This window comes from Carassius auratus, unplaced genomic scaffold, assembly GCF_003368295.1.
Source record: "Carassius auratus strain Wakin unplaced genomic scaffold, ASM336829v1 scaf_tig00002276, whole genome shotgun sequence".
NCBI lineage: Eukaryota > Metazoa > Chordata > Actinopteri > Cypriniformes > Cyprinidae > Carassius > Carassius auratus.
In genome coordinates this window covers 1-22,840 of record NW_020523436.1, presented here as the reverse complement: position 1 = coordinate 22,840, position 22,840 = coordinate 1, and the positions used below count along the sequence as shown (strand labels likewise).

The 22,840-nt window shown below is 37.0% G+C and overlaps 6 non-coding genes and 9 pseudogenes across 6 annotated transcripts; all 15 read right to left on the bottom strand.

The window, feature by feature from the left end:
• Positions 1-503: 503 nt before the first annotated feature.
• Positions 504-622, bottom strand: LOC113069699 (uncharacterized; annotated as a pseudogene).
• Positions 623-1,130: 508 nt separating this feature from the next.
• Positions 1,131-1,249, bottom strand: LOC113069698 (uncharacterized; annotated as a pseudogene).
• Positions 1,250-1,623: 374 nt separating this feature from the next.
• LOC113069668 (5S ribosomal RNA) lies at positions 1,624-1,742 on the bottom strand. The gene has a single exon (XR_003279786.1). It is a non-coding gene; the product is annotated as a 5S ribosomal RNA (ribosomal RNA).
• A 357-nt stretch (positions 1,743-2,099) lies between these two features.
• LOC113069702 (uncharacterized) lies at positions 2,100-2,218 on the bottom strand (annotated as a pseudogene).
• A 373-nt stretch (positions 2,219-2,591) lies between these two features.
• LOC113069693 (uncharacterized) lies at positions 2,592-2,709 on the bottom strand (annotated as a pseudogene).
• A 359-nt stretch (positions 2,710-3,068) lies between these two features.
• On the bottom strand, positions 3,069-3,187 carry LOC113069692 (uncharacterized; annotated as a pseudogene).
• Positions 3,188-4,132: 945 nt separating this feature from the next.
• On the bottom strand, positions 4,133-4,251 carry LOC113069691 (5S ribosomal RNA). The gene has a single exon (XR_003279808.1). It is a non-coding gene; the product is annotated as a 5S ribosomal RNA (ribosomal RNA).
• A 1,638-nt stretch (positions 4,252-5,889) lies between these two features.
• Positions 5,890-6,008, bottom strand: LOC113069704 (uncharacterized; annotated as a pseudogene).
• Positions 6,009-12,410: 6,402 nt separating this feature from the next.
• LOC113069696 (uncharacterized) lies at positions 12,411-12,528 on the bottom strand (annotated as a pseudogene).
• A 923-nt stretch (positions 12,529-13,451) lies between these two features.
• LOC113069677 (5S ribosomal RNA) lies at positions 13,452-13,570 on the bottom strand. Its single transcript, XR_003279795.1, has one exon. It is a non-coding gene; the product is annotated as a 5S ribosomal RNA (ribosomal RNA).
• Positions 13,571-13,790: 220 nt separating this feature from the next.
• Positions 13,791-13,909, bottom strand: LOC113069697 (uncharacterized; annotated as a pseudogene).
• Positions 13,910-20,187: 6,278 nt separating this feature from the next.
• On the bottom strand, positions 20,188-20,305 carry LOC113069695 (uncharacterized; annotated as a pseudogene).
• A 512-nt stretch (positions 20,306-20,817) lies between these two features.
• On the bottom strand, positions 20,818-20,935 carry LOC113069682 (5S ribosomal RNA). The gene has a single exon (XR_003279799.1). It is a non-coding gene; the product is annotated as a 5S ribosomal RNA (ribosomal RNA).
• A 381-nt stretch (positions 20,936-21,316) lies between these two features.
• On the bottom strand, positions 21,317-21,434 carry LOC113069683 (5S ribosomal RNA). The gene has a single exon (XR_003279800.1). It is a non-coding gene; the product is annotated as a 5S ribosomal RNA (ribosomal RNA).
• Positions 21,435-22,366: 932 nt separating this feature from the next.
• LOC113069679 (5S ribosomal RNA) lies at positions 22,367-22,486 on the bottom strand. The gene has a single exon (XR_003279796.1). It is a non-coding gene; the product is annotated as a 5S ribosomal RNA (ribosomal RNA).
• Positions 22,487-22,840: the final 354 nt, after the last annotated feature.

Below are 22,840 nucleotides of genomic sequence, written 5' to 3'. Positions count from 1 at the left end.
CTGCTGCAAAGAGAGGGCTATTTAAAGACCAGCCAATCTAATCGCCAGTACATTATATAAGTAGGAAAGAAAACCCAAAAGCTTAAAGCACCTGGTATTCCTAGGCAGTCTCTCATCAAAGTACTAACCAGACCTAAACCTGCTAAGATTCAGAGATCGGGCATTGACTCTTTTTTTTTTTTTTTTTTTTAATGAAAGATTATTATATAATTCGTGAAATTTTCCAAAAGATTAAAGCACCTGGTATTCCCAGGCAGTCTCCCATCCATGTACTAACCAGGCCCAAACCTGCTAAGATTCAGAGATCGGGCATTGACTCTATTATTTGGCAAAATTATTATATACTAAGTGAAAAATGTCCAAAAAGCTTACAGCACCTGGTATTCCCAGGTGGTCTCCAAACCAAGTACTAACCAGACCTAAACCTGCTAAGATTCAGAGATCAGGGCATTGACTCTATTTTTTGACAAAATTATTATATACTAAGTGAAAAATTTCCAAATAGCTTACAGCACCTGGTATTCCCAGGCGGTCTCCCATCCAAGTACCAACAAGGCCCAAGCCTGCTTAGCTTCCGAGATCAGACGAGATGGGGCATAGCCAGGTTGGTATGACCGTAAGCCAAGACTGCTGCAAAGAGAGGGCTATTTAAAGACTGACCAATCTAATCACCAGTACATTATATAAGTAGTAAAGAAAACCCAAAAGCTTAAAGCACCTGGTATTCCTAGGCAGTCTCTCATCAAAGTCCTAACCAGACATAAACCTGCTAAGATTCAGAGATCGGGCATTGACTCTTTGTTTTTGTTTTTTTTTAATGAAAGATTATTATATAATTCGTGAAATTTTCCAAAAGATTAAAGCACCTGGTATTCCCAGGCAGTCTCCCATCCATGAAGTAAACCATGCCCGAACCTGCTAATATTCAGAGGTCGGGCACTGACTATATTTTTTGGCAAAATTATTATATACTAAGTGAAAAATGTCCAAAAAGCTTACAGCACCTGGTATTCCCAGGCGGTCTCCAATCCAAGTACTAACCAGACCTAAACCTGCTAAGATTCAGAGATCAGGGCATTGACTCTATTTTTAGGCAAAATTATTATATACTAAGTGAAAAATTTCCAAAAAGCTTACAGCACCTGGTATTCCCAGGCGGTCTCCCATCCAAGTACCAACAAGGCCCAAGCCTGCTTAGCTTCCGAGATCAGACGAGATGGGGCATAGCCAGGTTGGTATGACCGTAAGCCAAGACTGCTGCAAAGAGAGGGCTATTTAAAGACTGACCAATCTAATCACCAGTACATTATATAAGTAGGAGAGAAAACCCAAAAGCTTAAAGCACCTGGTATTCCTAGGCAGTCTCTCATCAAAGTCCTAACCAGACATAAACCTGCTAAGATTCAGAGATCGGGCATTGACTCTTTGTTTTTTTTGTTTTTTTTTTAATGAAAGATTATTATATAATTCGTGAAATTTTCCAAAAGATTAAAGCACCTGGTATTCCCAGGCAGTCTCCCATCCATGAAGTAAACCATGCCCGAACCTGCTAATATTCAGAGGTCGGGCATTGACTATATTTTTTGGCAAAATTATTATATACTAAGTGAAAAATGTCCAAAAAGCTTACAGCACCTGGTATTCCCAGGCGGTCTCCCATCCAAGTACTAACCAGGCCCAAACCTGCTTAGCTTCCGAGATCAGACGAGATCGGGCATAGCCAGGTTGGTATGGCCGTAAGCGAAGACTGCTGCAAAGAGAGGGCTATTTAAAGACCAGCCAATCTAATCGCCAGTACATTATATAAGTAGGAAAGAAAACCCAAAAGCTTAAAGCACCTGGTATTGCTAGGCAGTCTCTCATCAAAGTACTAACCAGACCTAAACCTGCTAAGATTCAGAGATCGGGCATTGACTCTATTATTTGGCAAAATTATTATATACTAAGTGAAAAATGTCCAAAAAGCTTACAGCACCTGGTATTCCCAGGCGGTCTCCAATCCAAGTACTAACCAGACCTAAACCTGCTAAGATTCAGAGATCAGGGCATTGACTATTTTTTGGCAAAATTATTATATACTAAGTGAAAAATTTCCAAAAAGCTTACAGCACCTGTTATTCCGAGGCGGTCTACCATCCAAGTACCAACCAGGCCCAAACCTGCTTAGATTCCGAGATCAGACGAGATGGGGCATAGCCAGGTTGGTATGACCGTAAGCCAAGACTGCTGCAAAGAGAGGGCTATTTAAAGACCGACCAATCTAATCACCAGTACATTATATTAGTAGGAAAGAAAACCCAAAAGCTTAAAGCACCTGGTATTCCTAGGCAGTCTCTCATCAAAGTACTAACCAGACCTAAACCTGCTAAGATTCAGAGATCGGGCATTGACTCTTTTTTTTTTTTTTTTTTTTTTTATGAAAGATTATTATATAATTCGTGAAATTTTCCAAAAGATTAAAGCACCTGGTATTCCCAGGTAGTCTCCCATCCATGAAGTAAACCATGCCCGAACCTGCTAATATTCAGAGATCGGGCATTGACCATATTTTTTGGCAAAATTATTATATACTAAGTGAAAAATGTCCAAAAAGCTTACAGCACCTGGTATTCCCAGGCGGTCTCCCATCCAAGTACTAACGAGGCCAAAGCTGCTTAGCTTCCGAGATCAGACGAAATCGGGCATAGCCAGGTTGGTATGGCCGTAAGCGAAGACTGCTGCAAAGAGAGGGCTATTTAAAGACCAGCCAATCTAATCGCCAGTACATTATATAAGTAGGAAAGAAAACCCAAAAGCTTAAAGCACCTGGTATTCCTAGGCAGTCTTTCATCAAAGTACTAACCAGACCTAAACCTGCTAAGATTCAGAGATCGGGCATTGACTCTATTATTTGGCAAAATTATTATATACTAAGTGAAAAATGTCCAAAAAGCTTACAGCACCTGGTACTCCCAGGCGGTCTCCAATCCAAGTACTAACCAGACCTAAACCTGCTAAGATTCAGAGATCATGGCATTGACTCTATTTTTTGGCAAAATTATTATATACTAAGTGAAACATTTCCAAAAAGCTTACAGCACCTGTTATTCCGAGGTGGTCTCCCATCCAAGTACCAACCAGGCCCAAACCTGCTTAGCTTCCGAGATCAGACGAGATGGGGCATAGCCAGGTTGGTATGACCGTAAGCCAAGACTGCTGCAAAGAGAGGGCTATTTAAAGACCGACCAATCTAATCACCAGTACATTATATAAGTAGGAAAGAAAACCCAAAAGCTTAAAGCACCTGGTATTCCTAGGCAGTCTCTCATCAAAGTACTAACCAGACCTAAACCTGCTAAGATTCAGAGATCGGGCATTGACTCTATTATTTGGCAAATTTATTATATACTAAGTGAAAAATGTCCAAAAAGCTTACAGCACCTGGTATTCCCAGGCGGTCTCCCATCCAAGTACCAACCAGACCTAAACCTGCTAAGATTCAGAGATCGGGCATTGACTCTTTATTTTTTTATGAAAGATTATTATATAATTCGTGAAATTTTTCAAAGAGATTAAATCAATCAATCAACCAATCACCTTTATTTATATAGTGTTTTAAACAAAATACATTGCGCCAAAGCACTGAACAACATTCATTTGGAAAACAGTGTCTCAATAATGCAAAATGATATTTAAAGGCAGTTCATCATCGAATTCAGTTATGTCATCTCTGTTCAGTTGAAATAGTGTCTGTTTTTATTTGCAATCAAGTCAATGATATCGCTTTAGATGCTGCTGCAAAGAGAGGGCTATTTAAAGACCGACCAATCTAATCACCAGTACATTATATAAGTAGGAAAGAAAACCCAAAATCTTAAAGCACCTGGTATTCCTAGGCAGTCTCTCATCAAAGTACTAACCAGACCTAAACCTGCTAAGATTCAGAGATCGGGCATTGACTCCTTTTTTTTTTTTTTAATGAAAGATTATTATATAATTCGTGAAATTTTCCAAAAAGATTAAAGCACCTGGTATTCCCAGGCAGTCTCCCATCCATGTACTAACCAGGCGCAAACCTGCTAATATTCAGAGATCGGGCATTGACTCTATTTTTTGGCAAAATTATTATATACTAAGTGAAAAATGTCCAAAAAGCTTACAGCACCTGGTATTCCCAGGCGGTCTCCCATCCAAGTACTAACCAGGCCCAAACCTGCTTAGCTTCCGAGATCAGACGAGATCGGGCATAGCCAGGTTGGTATTGCCGTAAGCGAAGACTGCTGCAAAGAGAGGGCTATTTAAAGAGCAGCCAATCTAATCGCCAGTACATTATATAAGTAGGAAAGAAAACCCAAAATCTTAAAGCACCTGGTATTCCTAGGCAGTCTCTCATCAAAGTATTAACCAGACCTAAACCTGCTAAGATTAAGAGATCGGGCATTGACTCTATTTTTGGCAAAATTATTATATACTAAGCAGTGGCGGCTCCAGACAATTTTGATTGGGGGGGCAATGGGGGGTCCTTGTCTTTTCAAGGGGGGTCTCATGAAAACCAACAAAAAATACAGTGGACATGGCTAATAACTGCATATTTCTGCTACTAAACAACAAAAACACCTTTGCAATGTAAACAAATGACAGGCTACATTTGTAATTCATATCCTTCACACTGCACTTTCATGTCAGGTATATTATGCATTTTTATTGACATTGATATTTTTACATTTATTTCCAGATAGATATTATTGAGTTTACAGGCTAAAGTGGTCTTGCGGTTGTTAACACTGTTGCTATTGTAGAAAAAAATATTTGCATCACATTTAAAATCTGAATTGTTTTTATTTTTATAATTATAATTCAGAGAATGAGAAAATCTGAATAAGCGTGTTAAAATAAATAAGTACTGTAATATAATAAAAGTTTATTCAAATAACATAAAAAAGACCAGACCCCTCGATGCCTGTGAAACTTTTCTCCCTCAAACAGCACGCTATCTACACTACAGGCTACACACAGCAATATAAACAACGTATCTGCATGTTCTCACATCACATCGTTCTTGTAAAATAATAATAAGTAAATAAACACCAAAATCACTTCGCTGAGAATGAAACACCACTTACCAGCTGCCACGATGTTGAAAATATCCTCTAGCAATTAAAAAAATGCGAGTGCAGCATGAGGAATCTTCCCGGTTGGATGAGGTCGTACTCAGGTGAAAGGTCATCATGTTGGTCATTTTATTTACGGCTAAATTATTATAAATAAATTGTACTAATATTATGATTGGGCGTGGGCAGGCATTCACAAAAGTTTATGTTATTACAAAAAAAAATTGAGGAAATTTTGCTTTGACAAAAGGGCACTTAAGGGGCAAAGGAGCAGGTGCTCAAGTGAACCGGTTCTTTCGGACAATTCGATCAAATAAACCAGCTGAAAAAAAAATGGTTCACCGGTTCTTTTGCGCTCGATGTAATGCCGTCATTGGCGATGATTGCCCTTCATTCAAGCCTTTGGTTTACCCGCGCTTATAACATTAGCAAAGAATCAGTTCAGAATCAATCACCAAAAGAATCAGTTCGGTTCAGATGCGCTCTGTGTCAGTCTGCTTCACGCTGAATCACGCATGCGCAGTTATCATCAGCTCATCGGTTCTCGAATCGGACGCGTCCGACAGAAACGGTTCTCGGTTCAGTGTATGAATAAATGTCGAAATAATTATTATTTATTATTGTTCTGCGTAGTTTGAAGAGAAACATTTTTGGATCTTTATCCCGAATATATATATTTTTAATCAGGAAGAGGCTGGGGGGGTCAAATGGGGGGTCAAGGCATTTTTTGGCAGGGTCTTGAGACCCCCCAAGACCCCCCCTGGCGCCGCCAGTGATACTAAGTGAAAAATTTCCAAAAAGCTTACAACACCTGTTATTCCGAGGCGGTCTCCCATCCAAGTACCAACCAGGCCCAAACTTGCTTAGCTTCCGAGATCAGACGAGATGGGGCATAGCCAGGTTGGTATGACCGTAAGCCAAGACTGCTGCAAAGAGAGGGCTATTTAAAGACCGACCAATCTAATCGCCAGTACATTATATAAGTAGGAAAGAAAACCCAAAAGCTTAAAGCACCTGGTATTCCTAGGCAGTCTCTCATCAAAGTACTAACCAGACCTAAACCTGCTAAGATTCAGAGATCGGGCATTGACTCTTTTTTTTTTTTTTTTTTTTTAATGAAAGATTATTATATAATTCGTGAAATTTTCCAAAAGATTAAAGCACCTGGTATTCCCAGGCAGTCTCTCATCAAAGTACTAACCAGACCTAAACCTGCTAAGATTCAGAGATCGGGCATTGACTCTATTATTTGGCAAAATTATTATATACTAAGTGAAAAATTTCCAAAAAGCTTACAGCACCTGGTATTCCCAGGCGGTCTCCCATCCAAGTACTAACCAGTCCCAAACCTGCTTAGGTTCCGAGATCAGATGAGATCGGGCATAGCTTTTTTTTTTTTTTTTTTTTTTTTTTTTATATTGGGAATTTCAGTTAATACAAAACAAACACATTTTCTTAGTCATACAATTTCATTCATCTCATAATCAAACTAACATCGTCATTGAAGTTTTTTTTTACTGAAGTAATACAATTCACATCACATAAAATTATGTCATCTTAATCATCTTCTATTGGCATGTAAAAATGCTTTTGTTTAAAGATACATATAACATCATTTGGAAAAAAATTTAAATGTAAATTGTAATTGTAAAAATCTGGTTTTCCAATTTAAAATAATTGTAAAACATTTCTACATAACTTTCTACCATTTGTTTAAAAATCACCCATAAGTTTAAAATACAATCTCTGTTTCTGGCTACATTTCTTCTTTTCCATATAGCTTTTTTTGCTAAGATTAAAAACAAATTAACAAGTTTCTTATTTCCTTTGTTCTCTGTCATTCCCAGCATAAAAAATCCTTTTCCAGTCAGTAACCTCTTTATTTTCTCTTAATTCTTTGACAATTTCTTTCAGTTCATTACAAAATGGGTTAAGTTTTCCACATAATAAGAACAAGTGTAAAATACCTTCATCTTCTTTTTTACAGACTTTACATTGAACATTTGTTGCCTTCTGCATCATACACAATCTCATTTCTGTATAGATCACATTTTGTCTAATAAAATAGTCTAAACATTCTAAATCTACATCCAACCATTTCCATGTTCTATTCTTCCAAATGTCTTTTTCTTCGATTTCATTAAAATGCCTTAACCAAATCTGGTTGGCAACAGGTTTTTCAAAAACTCCATTTATAAAAAACTCATAGAACATTTTCACAGTACACAAATTAAAATCCACCCTCTTTTCTTTACATTTTAAAAACACCATCATTTTATTTTCTCCTTCTCCCTTCTTTTTAATCTGATCTAGCCATTGCCTTGGGATTGCTTTCTTGACATCTTCATACTGTTTTTTTTTTTAAAACCATGACATTAAAATCCTCTTTCTCCTCCTCCATTGCATCTTTAATCACTTGGAGTGGTAAAAATCCCTCTTTCATCTCCCATAAAACATCTCTCACGTTTACAATCCCCACTTGTAGCCACTTCTTAAAATAGATATCTCGCTCGTGTATCTTTATTTTGTCATCTAAAAACAGAGGCTGATTTAAAATCGCTTCCCTCCCATCCGGATTAAAATCGACCTCTGTTAAAAAAAAGCCTCCAAGCATTTAAAACCTTTTTTATAAAACTGTGGTATCCCCTCCATCATCCAACTTTTCAACTTCATCCATAAAATGTTTTCCCCAAGGTTAAAATTTCCACATTTATTTAAATAAAAACCCATCAATTTCTTCCATTCATCTCTCTTCTTATCATCCAAATATTTCTTAACCACTTTAACCCTCATGCTTTTCATCTTCTGTTCCACATCGACTAAACCCATCCCTCCCTCTTCTGGTTTTCCTATCAGCGTATTGTACGCTATCCTTGGAGGCTTTTTTTCCCATAAAAATTCTAAAATACTCTTTTTTATTCTCCTAAAAACCCAGTTTGGCAATGGCATCACATGTTATTTGTTCCACATTTTTGATAACATTAACATGTTTACAATTAAAATTTTTCCTTCCAAACTTAAAAACCTGTTTCTCCAAAAAATCAGTCTCCTATCCATCCCTCCCAATGTCTCATCCCACATATTATCAACAGTTTCCTTCTCATTCTTTGCTAAGCCTACTCCTAAAATCCTCATTTCTTGTACCTCTAGGAATTTAACAACCCCCGTTAAAACCTCTGACCTTCCGAACTTCATATATACTGATTTTTCCTCATTTATTTTTGCACCTGATCCCTCACAATAACATTTAATTTTTTCCATTACTTCTTTAACACTTTCTATATTTTCAACAACAATTGTGGTATCATCAGCATACTGGAAAATTTTAGTCAGTTCCTCTTTTTCTTCTAGTTTTATTCCCTTTATTTTTTTCTCTCTGTTTATTAAAAGCCCTAATGGTTCAGCCACCAAAGAATATAACTTCGCTGACAGTGGACACCCTTGTTTTACAGACCTTAAAACTTTAAAAGGTTCCGTTAAAAAAACATTACATTTGACTTTTGTTAAAATATCGCTGTATAAAACAGAGATCCATTTTATAAAATTCTCTCCAAAACCAAATTGTTTTAAAACAGCCAATAAAAACCCATGCTCCACTCTGTCAAACGCCTTCTCGAAATCCATGCTTATTATATATGCCTCCTTTCCTTTTTCTTTTATGTTCCCCATTATATATCTTATGCTACTCGTGATATCTGCAATGTCCCTCCCCTTTACTCCATATGCCTGGTTAGTCTCTATTATGTTTGGCATTATATTTTTTAATCTGTTCGCTAAAACCCTGGCTAAAATTTTAAAATCTGTGTTTAACATTGTAATGGGCCTAAAATTTCTCAGTTCTGCTTTGTCTCCTTTTCTCTTGTAGATTATTTTCATTAAGCCTAAGCCCATTCTTTGGTGTACCCTTTCTTTTTTAAAAACCTCTTCATAGACTTCTTTTAAAATCGGGCTTACTTTTTCTTTAAAAACCTTATAAAACTCACTTCCAATACCATCTATTCCTGGGCTTTTCTTCACACTTATCTGATTTATTGCTTGTATAATTTCCTCAGTTGTTATTCCCTTATCACATTCCTTCTTATCCCCCTCACCGACTTTTTGTGTTATCTGTTGTAACAAAATGTTCCTTTTTTCCTCATTCCCTTCCTCTGATCTAAAAAGTTCTTCATAATATGTGCTTATTTCCTTTAAAATTCCCTTCTGTGCTTAAAACAGCTTGTCCTAAGTTATTCCTAAGTTCTTTAATTATTCCCGCGTTCACCCTGCTTTTCTAAAGGTTAAAAAAGAATCTACTACATTTCTCCCCTTCTAGTGTATACTTAGCTTTACTTCTTAACGTCGCCCCTTTATGTTTCCCTTCTTCTATTTTCCTCAACTTTTCCTCCACTTCAATTACTCTTGGCACGTTAACTTCATTTTTATTCAACTCCTCTCTTAACGTCTTTCTTATTTCTTGTTCCTTTGTTCTTTTTACCTTTTGTAACAATTTACAGTAATTCATAACATATTTATTTATGTCATATTTCATGTTTTCCCACCATTGCCTTTTATCTTCTATGCACATCAAGTCTTTTTTCCCCTCGTCAAATTTATTTTCTATCTCTTTTTTAAAACTTTCTTCCTTTAAAACTTCAGTGTTTAAAATCCCCTCATATCCTTTTTAAAATCCATTCTCATTTGCACCATTTTGTGATCACTTAAGGTCGTTTCTTTATAAAACACTCCATCAATAAAACATTCCAAATTCCTAGTACATAAAAAGTAGTCTATCCTAGTTTGACACATAAAATTCCCTACCAGCTGTCTTCTTGTAAATTCCCTCTTTTTCCCATTTCTTTCTCTCCACACATCAATCATGTTATACTCTCCCATCAATGACATTAACTCCTTTCTTCCCCCATCCGATTTAAAAACCATTCCGTTAGCCATATCCATTTTACTAAAAACAGTGTTAAAATCCCCCGCAATTATTACCCTCTTCCATTTTTCCATTAACTCAACTATTATATTAAAATATTTTTTCTTTTCTATTTCTTCATTTGGAGCATGTACGTTTACTAAAATAAAATCATCTTCATTCATCTTAATTTCTACAGCCATGCATTTTCCTTGTGTGTCATTATACATTTGCTTTGACCTGATATCTCTATCTTTTCTTATTAACATCGCAACTCCTCCTCCTATTTTTCCCTCCGCATTATTAAAAAATAATTCCCCTTCCCATCTTTTTTTAAAATCCTCCATTACACTCTCTTTCCAATTCGTTTCTTGCAATAAAATCACATCTTCATCCCTGCACAGTTCCTTGACTTTTTCAAATTCCACACCATTCATTAACCCTCTTGCATTAAAAGTAACAATTTTCAACACAATTAAAAAAGATAAAAGTACAAACTTTAGCATCATAATTTTGTTATCCTATTTCCTCCCCCTCTTTTGCACTTCTTCCACAGTCTTGTTTCTCCTCATTACTTTGCTTACACATTTTATTTTTAGCTTTCTCCAAATTGGGTATAACCTTAACTTTTCTTCTTCTTTTATTGGATGTTCCTGCAGTGCTGTCTCCGCCCAGGTTTTCACTGTCTTTGTCTTTTCTTTCCGTCTCACCTATCCATTCAGTCTCTTCTGGTTCCTCTGTTTCTACTTGTCCAACCGCATTAAACTCCATCTGTACCTCCATTTCCACAATGTCCTGTGTTAAACCAGTCTTTTCAATCTCATTGTCATTGTCCTTGCTTACATTGTCCTCTCTTTGCCTTGCTCCGGTGTCTTCCTTTTGCTCCTCTTCATTGTCTGTCTCATGCATCTGCCCACTCCCCCTCTCTTCTTCATTGTGCTGGTCTCCATACCAGCACTCACATTTGTCCAGTACACAATTGCATTCTGGACACCTCACCACCTTACAGTCCCTCGCGAAGTGGCCTGTTTCCGAGCTTTTATTACATTTAAAGTCTGGGCAGTCCTTCATAACATGATCAGGGCTCATACACAACCTGCAGGTTTTCACCTGCTTGCTATGTATCACTCTATAGTATTGAGGACCATCCTCCATTTCAATTCGAGTACTGTAGGGCAAGGAGGCCACTTCTTTTGGGAACTGTACCTTAAGGAACCTTGTTCCATCTTCTATGTTGGTGCCGGTATAAAATCTTCTTCTTATCTGAGAGACCGGAGTAACCCCCCATCCCTCCAGCTTCTGTAGAATCTCTGCATCATCCAGGTAAGCGGGCAAATGCATGAACGAGACAACAAATTCTCTGTTATTCAATTTTTTAATTGAACGTAGTTTTCCTTTAATCATCAATCCTTCGTTCAGATTTTCAATATCTTCTTTCTTTTCAAACGTAATTTCGTACTCCTTCAACATTTTGGGTCTTACAGCCAATATTTTTGTCACATCCAACTTATCTTTCAGCGCTTGTATTATGTCTTCAGCTTTACCTTCATGCACTTCAGTCAAATCCACTACTACTGTAGCTTCTTTGGTGTAGGTTCTTTTCTATCTCCTTTCAGGCCCATCCTTTCCTTTTTGAGTTTTTTCCAGTCCGTTTGCCATTTGCCGCCGTGTTCCTCGTGCCAAGTCCGTGTCTGTTTTTCAAAAATAAGGAAAACAAAAAAACAAACAAAAAAAAGGAAAAATAAAATGATCCAAGTAATAAAAATAACCCAAAAATGTAAACAAAAAACAATTATTAAGACTCAAATAACCAAAAAACAAACACACACCAAACAATTTTGGGTGAACCTTCTTCACCCTTATATTGCCACCTCACTTCCTGTTTCACACTAGCTCTCTAGCGCCCTCAGGTTGGTATGGCCGTAAGCGAAGACTGCTGCAAAGAGAGGGCTATTTAAAGAGCAGCCAATCTAATCGCCAGTACATTATATAAGTAGGAAAGAAAACCCAAAAGCTTAAAGCACCTGGTATTCCTAGGCAGTCTCTCATCAAAGTACTAACCAGACCTAAACCTGCTAAGATTCGGAGATCGGGCATTGACTCTATTATTTGGCAAAATTATTATATACTAAGTGAAAAATGTCCAAAAAGCTTACAGCACCTGGTATTCCCAGGCGGTCTCCCATCCAAGTACTAACCAGACCTAAACCTGCTAAGATTCAGAGATCGGGCATTGACTCTTTTTTTATGCAAGATTATTATTATAATTCGTGAAATTTTCCAAAAAGATTAAATCACCTGGTATTCCCAGGCAGTCTCCCATCCATGTACTAACCAGGCCCAAACCTGCTAATATTCATAGATTGGGCATTGACTCTATTTTTTGGCAAAATTATTATATACTAAGTGAAAAATGTCCAAAAAGCTTACAGCACCTGGTATTCCCAGGCGGTCTCCCATCCAAGTACTAACCAGGCCAAACCTGCTTAGCTTACGAGATCAGACGAGATCGGGCATAGCCATGTTGGTATAGCCGTAAGCGAAGACTGCTGCAAAGAGAGGGCTATTTAAAGACCAGCCAATCTAATCGCCAGTACATTATATAAGTAGGAAAGAAAACCCAAAAGCTTAAAGCACCTGGTATTCCTAGGCAGTCTCTCATCAAAGTACTAACCAGACCTAAACCTGCTAAGATTCAGAGATCGGGCATTGACTCTTTTTTTTTGTTTTTTTTTTAATGAAAGATTATTATATAATTCGTGAAATTTTCCAAAAGATTAAAGCACCTGGTATTCCTAGGCAGTCTCCCATCCATGTACTAACCAGGCCCAAACCTGCTAATATTCAGAGATCGGGCATTGACTATATTTTTTGGCAAAATTATTATATACTAAGTAAAAATTTCCAAAAAGCTTACAGCACCTGGTATTCCCAGGCGGTCTCCCCTCCAAGTACTAACCAGACCTAAACCTGCTAAGATTCAGAGATCGGGCATTGACTCTTTTTTTATGCAAGATTATTATATACTAAGTGAAAAATGTCCAAAAAGCTTACAGCACCTGGTAATCCCAGGCAGTCTCCCATCCAAGTACTAACCAGACCTAAACCTGCTAAGATTCAGAGATCGGGCATTGACTCTATTATTTGGCAAAATTTTTATATATTAAGTGAAAAATGTCCAAAAAGCTTACAGCACCTGGTATTCCCAGGCGGTCTCCCATCCAAGTACTAACCAGACCTAAACCTGCTAAGATTCAGAGATCGGGCATTGACTCTTTTTTTTTTTTTAATGAAAGATTATTATATAATTCGTGAAATTTTCCAAAAAGATTAAAGCACCTGGTATTCCCAGGCAGTCTCCCATCCATGTACTAACCAGGCGCAAACCTGCTAATATTCAGAGATCGGGCATTGACTCTATTTTTTGGCAAAATTATTATATACTAAGTGAAAAATGTCCAAAAAGCTTACAGCACCTGGTATTCCCAGGAGGTCTCCCATCCAAGTACTAACCAGGCCCAAACCTGCTTAGCTTCCGAGATCAGACAAGATCGGGCATAGCCAGGTTGGTATTGCCGTAAGCGAAGACTGCTGCAAAGAGAGGGCTATTTAAAGAGCAGCCAATCTAATCGCCAGTACATTATATAAGTAGGAAAGAAAACCCAAAATCTTAAAGCACCTGGTATTCCTAGGCAGTCTCTCATCAAAGTATTAACCAGACCTAAACCTGCTCAGATTAAGAGATCGGGCATTGACTCTATTTTTGGCAAAATTATTATATACTAAGTGAAAAATTTCCAAAAAGCTTACAACACCTGTTATTCCGAGGCGGTCTCCCATCCAAGTACCAACCAGGCCCAAACCTGCTTAGCTTCCGAGATCAGACGAGATGGGGCATAGCCAGGTTGGTATGACCGTAAGCCAAGACTGCTGCAAAGAGAGGGCTATTTAAAGACCGACCAATCTAATCGCCAGTACATTATATAAGTAGGAAAGAAAACCCAAAAGCTTAAAGCACCTGGTATTCCCAGGCAGTCTCTCATCAAAGTACTAACCAGACATAAACCTGCTAAGATTCAGAGATCGGGCATTGACTCTATTATTTGGCAAAATTATTATATACTAAGTGAAAAATTTCCAAAAAGCTTAAAGCACCTGGTATTCCCAGGCGGTCTCCGATCCAAGTACTAACCAGTCCCAAACCTGCATAGGTTCCGAGATCAGACGAGATCGGGCATAGATTTTTTTTTTTTTTTTTTTTTTTATTTTTTTTATTGGGAATTTCAGTTAATACAAAACAAACACATTTTCTTAGTCATACAATTTCATTCATCTCATAATCAAACTAACATCGTCATTGAAGTTTTTTTTACTGAAGTAATACAATTCACATCACATAAAATTATGTCATCTTAATCATCTTCTATTGGCATGTAAAAATGCTTTTGTTTAAAGATACATATAACATCATTTGTAAAAAAAATTAAATGTAAATTGTAATTGTAAAAATCCTCCATCTGGTTTTCCAATTTAAAATAATTGTACAACATTTCTACATAACTTTCTACCATTTGTTTAAAAATCACCCATAAGTTTAAAATACAATCTCTGTTTCTGGCTACATTTCTTCTTTTCCATATAGCTTTTTTTGCTAAGATTAAAAACAAATTAACAAGTTTCTTATTTCCTTTGTTCTCTGTCATTCCCAGCATAAAAAATCCTTTGCCAGTCAGTAACCTCTTTATTTTTTCTTAATTCTTTGACAATTTCTTTCAGTTCATTACAAAATGGGTTAAGTTTTCCACATAATAAGAACAAGTGTAAAATACCTTCATCTTCTTTTTTACAGACTTTACATTGAACATTTGTTGCCTTCTGCATCATACACAATCTCATTTCTGTATAGATCACATTTTGTCTAATAAAATAGTCTAAACATTCTAAATCTACATCCAACCATTTCCATGTTCTATTCTTCCAAATGTCTTTTTCTTCGATTTCATTAAAATGCCTTAACCAAATCTGGTTGGCAACAGGTTTTTCAAAAACTCCATTTATAAAAAACTCATAGAACATTTTCACAGTACACAAATTAAAATCCACCCTCTTTTCTTTACATTTTAAAAACACCATCATTTTATTTTCTCCTTCTCCCTTCTTTTTAATCTGATCTAGCCATTGCCTTGGGATTGCTTTCTTGACATCTTCATACTGTTTTTTTTTTAAACCATGACATTAAAATCCTCTTTCTCCTCCTCCATTGCATCTTTAATCACTTGGAGTGGTAAAAATCCCTCTTTCATCTCCCATAAAACATCTCTCACGTTTACAATCCCCACTTGTAGCCACTTCTTAAAATAGATATCTCGCTCGTGTATCTTTATTTTGTCATTTAAAAACAGAGGCTGATTTAAAATCGCTTCCCTCCCCTCCGGATTAAAATCGACCTCTGTTAAAAAAAAGCCTCCAAGCATTTAAAACCTTTTTATAAAACTGTGGTATCCCCTCCATCATCCAACTTTTCAACTTCATCCATAAAATGTTTTCCCCAAGGATAAAATTCCCACATTTATTTAAATAAAAACCCATCAATTTCTTCCATTCATCTCTCTTCTTATCATCCAAATATTTCTTAACCACTTTAATCCTCATGCTTTTCATCTTCTGTTCCACATCGACTAAACCCATCCCTCCCTCTTCTGGTTTTCCTATCAGCGTATTGTACGCTATCCTTGGAGGCTTTTTTTTCCCATAAAAATTCTAAAATACTCTTTTTTATTCTCCTAAAAACCCAGTTTGGCAATGGCATCACATGTTATTTGTTCCACATTTTTGATAACATTAACATGTTTACAATTAAAATTTTTCCTTCCAAACTTAAAAACCTGTTTCTCCAAAAAATCAGTCTCCTATCCATCCCTCCCAATGTCTCATCCCACATATTATCAACAGTTTCCTTCTCATTCTTTGCTAAGCCTACTCCTAAAATCCTCATTTCTTGTACCTCTAGGAATTTAACAACCCCCGTTAAAACCTCTGACCTTCCGAACTTCATATATACTGATTTTTCCTCATTTATTTTTGCACCTGATCCCTCACAATAACATTTAATTTTTTCCATTACTTCTTTAACACTTTCTATATTTTCAACAACAATTGTGGTATCATCAGCATACTGGAAAATTTTAGTCAGTTCCTCTTTTTCTTCTAGTTTTATTCCCTTTATTTTTTTCTCTCTGTTTATTAAAAGCCCTAATGGTTCAGCCACCAAAGAATATAACTTCGCTGACAGTGGACACCCTTGTTTTATAGACCTTAAAAACTTTAAAAGGTTCCGTTAAAAAACCATTACATTTGACTTTTGTTAAAATATCGCTGTATAACACTGAGATCCATTTTATAAAATTCTCTCCAAAACCAAATTGTTTTAAAACAGCCAATAAAAACCCATGCTCCACTCTGTCAAACGCCTTCTCGAAATCCATGCTTATTATATATGCCTCCTTTCCTTTTTCTTTTATGTACCCCATTATATATCTTATGCTACTCGTGATATCTGCAATGTCCCTCCCCTTTACTCCATATGCCTGGTTAGTCTCTATTATGTTTGGCATGATATTTTTTAATCTGTTCGCTAAAACCCTGGCTAAAATTTTAAAATCTGTGTTTAACATTGTAATGGGCCTAAAATTTCTCAGTTCTGCTTTGTCTCCTTTTCTCTTGTAGATTATTTTCATTAAGCCTAAGCCCATTCTTTGGTGTACCCTTTCTTTTTTAAAAAACCTCTTCATAGACTTCTTTTAAAATCGGGCTTACTTTTTCTTTAAAAACCTTATAAAACTCACTTCCAATACCATCTATTCCTGGGCTTTTCTTCACACTTATCTGATTTATTGCTTGTATAATTTCCTCAGTTGTTATTCCCTTATCACATTCCTTCTTATCCCCCTCACCGACTTTTTGTGTTATCTGTTGTAACAAAATGTTCCTTTTTTCCTCATTCCCTTCCTCTGATCTAAAAAGTTCTTCATAATATGTGCTTATTTCCTTTAAAATTCCCTTCTGTGCTTAAAACAGCTTGTCCTTCCTTATTCCTAAGTTCTTTAATTATTCCCGCGTTCACCCTGCTTTTCTAAAGGTTAAAAAAGGATCTACTACATTTCTCCCCTTCTAGTGTATACTTAGCTTTACTTCTTAACGTCGCCCCTTTATGTTTCCCTTCTTCTATTTTCCTCAACTTTTCCTCCACTTCAATTACTCTTGGCACGTTAACTTCATTTTTATTCAACTCCTCTCTTAACGTCTTTCTTATTTCTTGTTCCTTTGTTCTTTTTACCTTTTGTAACAATTTACAGTAATTCATAACATATTTATTTATGTCATATTTCATGTTTTCCCACCATTGCCTTTCATCTTCTATGCACATCAAGTCTTTTTTTCCCCTCATCAAATTTATTTTCTATCTCTTTTTTAAAACTTTCTTCCTTTAAAACTTCAGTGTTTAAAATCCCCTCATATCCTTTTTAAAATCCATTCTCATTTGCACCATTTTGTGATCACTTAAGGTCGTTTCTTTATAAAACACTCCATCAATAAAACATTCCAAATTCCTAGTACATAAAAAGTAGTCTATCCTAGTTTGACACATAAAATTCCCTACCAGCTGTCTTCTTGTAAATTCCCTCTTTTTCCCATTTCTTTCTCTCCACACATCAATCATGTTATACTCTCCCATCAATGACATTAACTCCTTTCTTCCGCCATCCGATTTAAAAACCATTCAGTTAGCCATATCCATTTTACTAAAAACAGTGTTAAAATCCCCCGCAATTATTACCCTCTTCCATTTTTCCATTAACTCAACTATTATATTAAAATATTTTTTCTTTTCTATTTCTTCATTTGGAGCATGTACGTTTACTAAAATAAAATCATCTTCATCCATCTTAATTTCTAAAGCCATGCATTTTCCTTGTGTGTCATTATACATTTGCTTTGACCTGATATCTCTATCTTTTCTTATTAACATCGCAACTCCTCCTCCTATTTTTCCCTCCGCATTATTAAAAAATAATTCCCCTTCCCATCTTTTTTTAAAATCCTCCATTACACTCTCTTTCCAATTCGTTTCTTGCAATAAAATCACATCTTCATCCCTGCACAGTTCCTTGACTTTTTCAAATTCCACACCATTCATTAACCCTCTTGCATTAAAAGTAACAATTTTCAACACAATTAAAAAAGATAAAAGTACAAACTTTAGCATCATAATTTTGTTATCCTATTTCCTCCCCCTCTTTTGCACTTCTTCCACAGTCTTGTTTCTCCTCATTACTTTGCTTACACATTTTATTTTTAGCTTTCTCCAAATTGGGTATTACCTTAACTTTTCTTCTTCTTTTATTGGATGTTCCTGCAGTGCTGTCTCCGCCCAGGTTTTCACTGTCTTTGTCTTTTCTTTCCGTCTCACCTATCCATTCAGTCTCTTCTGGTTCCTCTGTTTCTACTTGTCCAACCGCATTAAACTCCATCTGTACCTCCATTTCCACAATGTCCTGTGTTAAACCAGTCTTTTCAATCTCATTGTCATTGTCCTTGCTTACATTGTCCTCTCTTTGCCTTGCTCCGGTGTCTTCCCTTTGCTCCTCTTCATTGTCTGTCTCATGCATCTGCCCACTCCCCCTCTCTTCTTCATTGTGCTGGTCTCCATACCAGCACTCGCATTTGTCCAGTACACAATTGCATTCTGGACACCTCACCACCTTACAGTCCCTCGCGAAGTGGCCTGTTTCCGAGCTTTTATTACATTTAAAGTCTGGGCAGTCCTTCATCACATGATCAGGGCTCATACACAACCTGCAGGTTTTCACCTGCTTGCTATGTATCACTCTATAGTATTGAGGACCATCCTCCATTTCAAATCGAGTACTGTAGGGCAAGGAGGCCACTTCTTTTGGGAACTGTACCTTAAGGAACCTTGTTCCATCTTCTATGTTGGTGCCGGTATAAAATCTTCTTCTTATCTGAGAGACCGGAGTAACCCCCCCATCCCTCCAGCTTCTGTAGAATCTCTGCATCATCCAGGTAAGCGGGCAAATGCATGAACGAGACAACAAATTCTCTGTTATTCAATTTTTTAATTTAACGTAGTTTTCCTTTAATCATCAATCCTTCGTTCAGATTTTCAATATCTTCTTCCTTTTCAAATGTAATTTCGTACTCCTTCAACATTTTGGGTCTTACAGCCAATATTTTTGTCACATGCAACTTATCTTTCAGCGCTTGTATTATGTCTTCAGCTTTCCTTCATGCACTTCAGTCAAATCCACTACTACTGTAGCTTCTTTGGTGTAGGTTCTTTTCTATCTCCTTTCAGGCCCATCCTTTTCTTGTTGAGTTTTTTCCAGTCCGTTTGCCATTTGCCGCCGTGTTCCTCGTGCCAAGTCCGTGTCTGTTGCCGTAGTTCCGTCCATTTTTCAAAAATAAGGAAAACAAAAAACAAACAAAAAAAAGGAAAAATAAAATGATCCAAGTAATAAAATAACCCAAAAATTTAAACAAAAAACAATTATTAAGACTCAAATAACCAAAAAAACAAACACACACCAAACAATTTTGGGTGAACCTTCTTCACCCTTATATTGCCACCTCACTTCCTGTTTCACACTAGCTCTCTAGCGCCCTCAGGTTGGTATGGCCGTAAGCGAAGACTGCTGCAAAGAGAGGGCTATTTAAAGAGCAGCCAATCTAATCGCCAGTACATTATATAAGTAGGAAAGAAAACCCAAAAGCTTAAAGCACCTGGTATTCCTAGGCAGTCTCTCATCAAAGTACTAACCAGACCTAAACCTGCTAAGATTCGGAGATCGGGCATTGACTCTATTATTTGGCAAAATTATTATATACTAAGTGAAAAATGTCCAAAAAGCTTACAGCACCTGGTATTCCCAGGCGGTCTCCCATCCAAGTACTAACCAGACCTAAACCTGCTAAGATTCAGAGATCGGGCATTGACTCTTTTTTTATGCAAGATTATTATTATAATTCGTGAAATTTTCCAAAAAGATTAAATCACCTGGTATTCCCAGGCAGTCTCCCATCCATGTACTAACCAGGCCCAAACCTGCTAATATTCATAGATTGGTCATTGACTCTATTTTTTGGCAAAATTATTATATACTAAGTGAAAAATGTCCAAAAAGCTTACAGCACCTGGTATTCCCAGGCGGTCTCCCATCCAAGTACTAACCAGGCCAAACCTGCTTAGCTTACGAGATCAGACGAGATCGGGCATAGCCATGTTGGTATAGCCGTAAGCGAAGACTGCTGCAAAGAGAGGGCTATTTAAAGACCAGCCAATCTAATCGCCAGTACATTATATAAGTAGGAAAGAAACCCAAAAGCTTAAAGCACCTGGTATTCCTAGGCAGTCTCTCATCAAAGTACTAACCAGACCTAAACCTGCTAAGATTCAGAGATCGGGCATTGACTCTTTTTTTTTTTTTTTTTTTAATGAAAGATTATTATATAATTCGTGAATTTTTCCAAAAGATTAAGCACCTGGTATTCCCAGGCAGTCTCCACCGATGTACTAACCAGGCCCAAACCTGCTAATATTCAGAGATCGGGCATTGACTCTTTTTTTTTTTTTTTTTTAATGAAAGATTATTATATAATTTGTGAAATTTTCCAAAAAGATTAAAGCACCTGGTATTCCCAGGCAGTCTCCCATCCATGTACTAACCAGGCCCAAACCTGCTAATATTCAGAGATCGGGCATTGACTCTATTTTTTGGCAAAATTATTATACTAAGTGAAAAATGTCCAAAAAGCTTACAGCACCTGGTATTCCCAGGCGGTCTCCCATCCAAGTACTAACCAGGCCAAACCTGCTTAGCTTCCGAGATCAGACGAGATCGGGCATAGCCAGGTTGGTATGGCCGTAAGCGAAAACTGCTGCAAAGAGTGGGCTATTTAAAGAGCAGCCAATCTAATCGCCAGTACATTATATAAGTAGGAAAGAAAACCCAAAAGCTTAAAGCACCTGGTATTCCTAGGCAGTCTCTCATCAAAGTACTAACCAGACCTAAACCTGCTAAGATTCAGAGATTGGGCATTGACTCTTTCTTTTTTTATTTTTTTTTTTTTTTTTTAATGAAAGATTATTATATAATTTGTGAAATTTTCCAAAAAGATTAAAGCACCTGGTATTCCCAGGCAGTCTCCCATCCATGTACTAACCAGGCCCAAACCTGCTAATATTCAGAGATCGGGCATTGACTCTATTTTTTGGCAAAATTATTATATACTAAGTGAAAAATGTCCAAAAAGCTTACAGCACCTGGTTTTCCCAGGCGGTCTCCCATCCAAGTACTAACCAGGCCAAACCTGCTTAGCTTCCGAGATCAGACGAGATCGGGCATAGCCAGGTTGGTATGGCCGTAAGCGAAAACTGCTGCAAAGAGTGGGCTATTTAAAGAGCAGCCAATCTAATCGCCAGTACATTATATAAGTAGGAAAGAAACCCAAAAGCTTAAAGCACCTGGTATTCCTAGGCAGTCTCTCATCAAAGTACTAACCAGACCTAAACCTGCTAAGATTCAGAGATTGGCATTGACTCTTTCTTTTTTTTTCTTTTTTTTTTTTTTTTTAATGAAAGATTATTATATAATTCGTGAAATTTTCCAAAAGATTTAAAGCACCTGGTATTCCTAGGCAGTCTCCCATCCATGTACTAACCAGGCCCAAACCTGCTAATATTCAGAGATCGGGCATTGACTATATTTTTTGGCAAAATTATTATATACTAAGTGAAAATTTCCAAAAGCTTACAGCACCTGGTATTCCCAGGCGGTCTCCCCTCCAAGTACTAACCAGACCTAAACCTGCTAAGATTCAGAGATCGGGCATTGACTCTTTTTTTTATGCAAGATTATTATATACTAAGTGAAAAATGTCCAAAAAGCTTACAGCACCTGGTATTCCCAGGCGGTCTCCCATCCAAGTACTAACCAGACCTAAACCTGCTAAGATTCAGAGATCGGGCATTGACTCTATTATTTGGCAAAATTTTTATATACTAAGTGAAAAATGTCCAAAAAGCTTACAGCACCTGGTATTCCCAGGCGGTCTCCCATCCAAGTACTAACCAGACCTAAACCTGCTAAGATTCAGAGATCGGGCATTGACTCTTTTTTTTTTTTTTTAATGAAAGATTATTATATAATTCGTGAAATTTTCCAAAAGATTAAAGCACCTGGTATTCCCAGGCAGTCTCCCATCCATGTACTAACCAGGCCCAAACCTGCTAATATTCAGAGATCGGGCATTGACTCTATTTTTTGGCAAAAATTATTATATACTAAGTGAAAATTCCAAAAGCTTACAGCACCTGGTATTCCCAGGCGGTCTCCCATCCAAGTACTAACCAGGCCCAAACCTGCTTAGCTTCCGAGATCAGACGAGATCGGGGCATAGCCAGGTTAGTATGGCCGTAAGCGAAGACTGCTGCAAGAGAGGGCTATTTAAAGAGCAGCCAATCTAATCGCCAGTACATTTATATAAGTAAGAAAAACCCAAAAGCTTAAAGCAAATGGTATTCCTAGGCAGTCTCTCATTAAAGTACTAACCAGACCTAAACCTGCTAAGATTCAGAGATCGGCATTGACTCTTTTTTTTGCAAAATTATTATATACTAGTGAAAAATGTCCAAAAAGCTTACAGCACCTGGTATTCCCAGGCGTCTCTCCCATCCAAGTACTAACCAGACCTAAACCTGCTAAGATTCAGAGATCGGGCATTGACTCTTTTTTTTTTTTTTAAGCGAAAGATTATTATATAATTCGTGAAATTT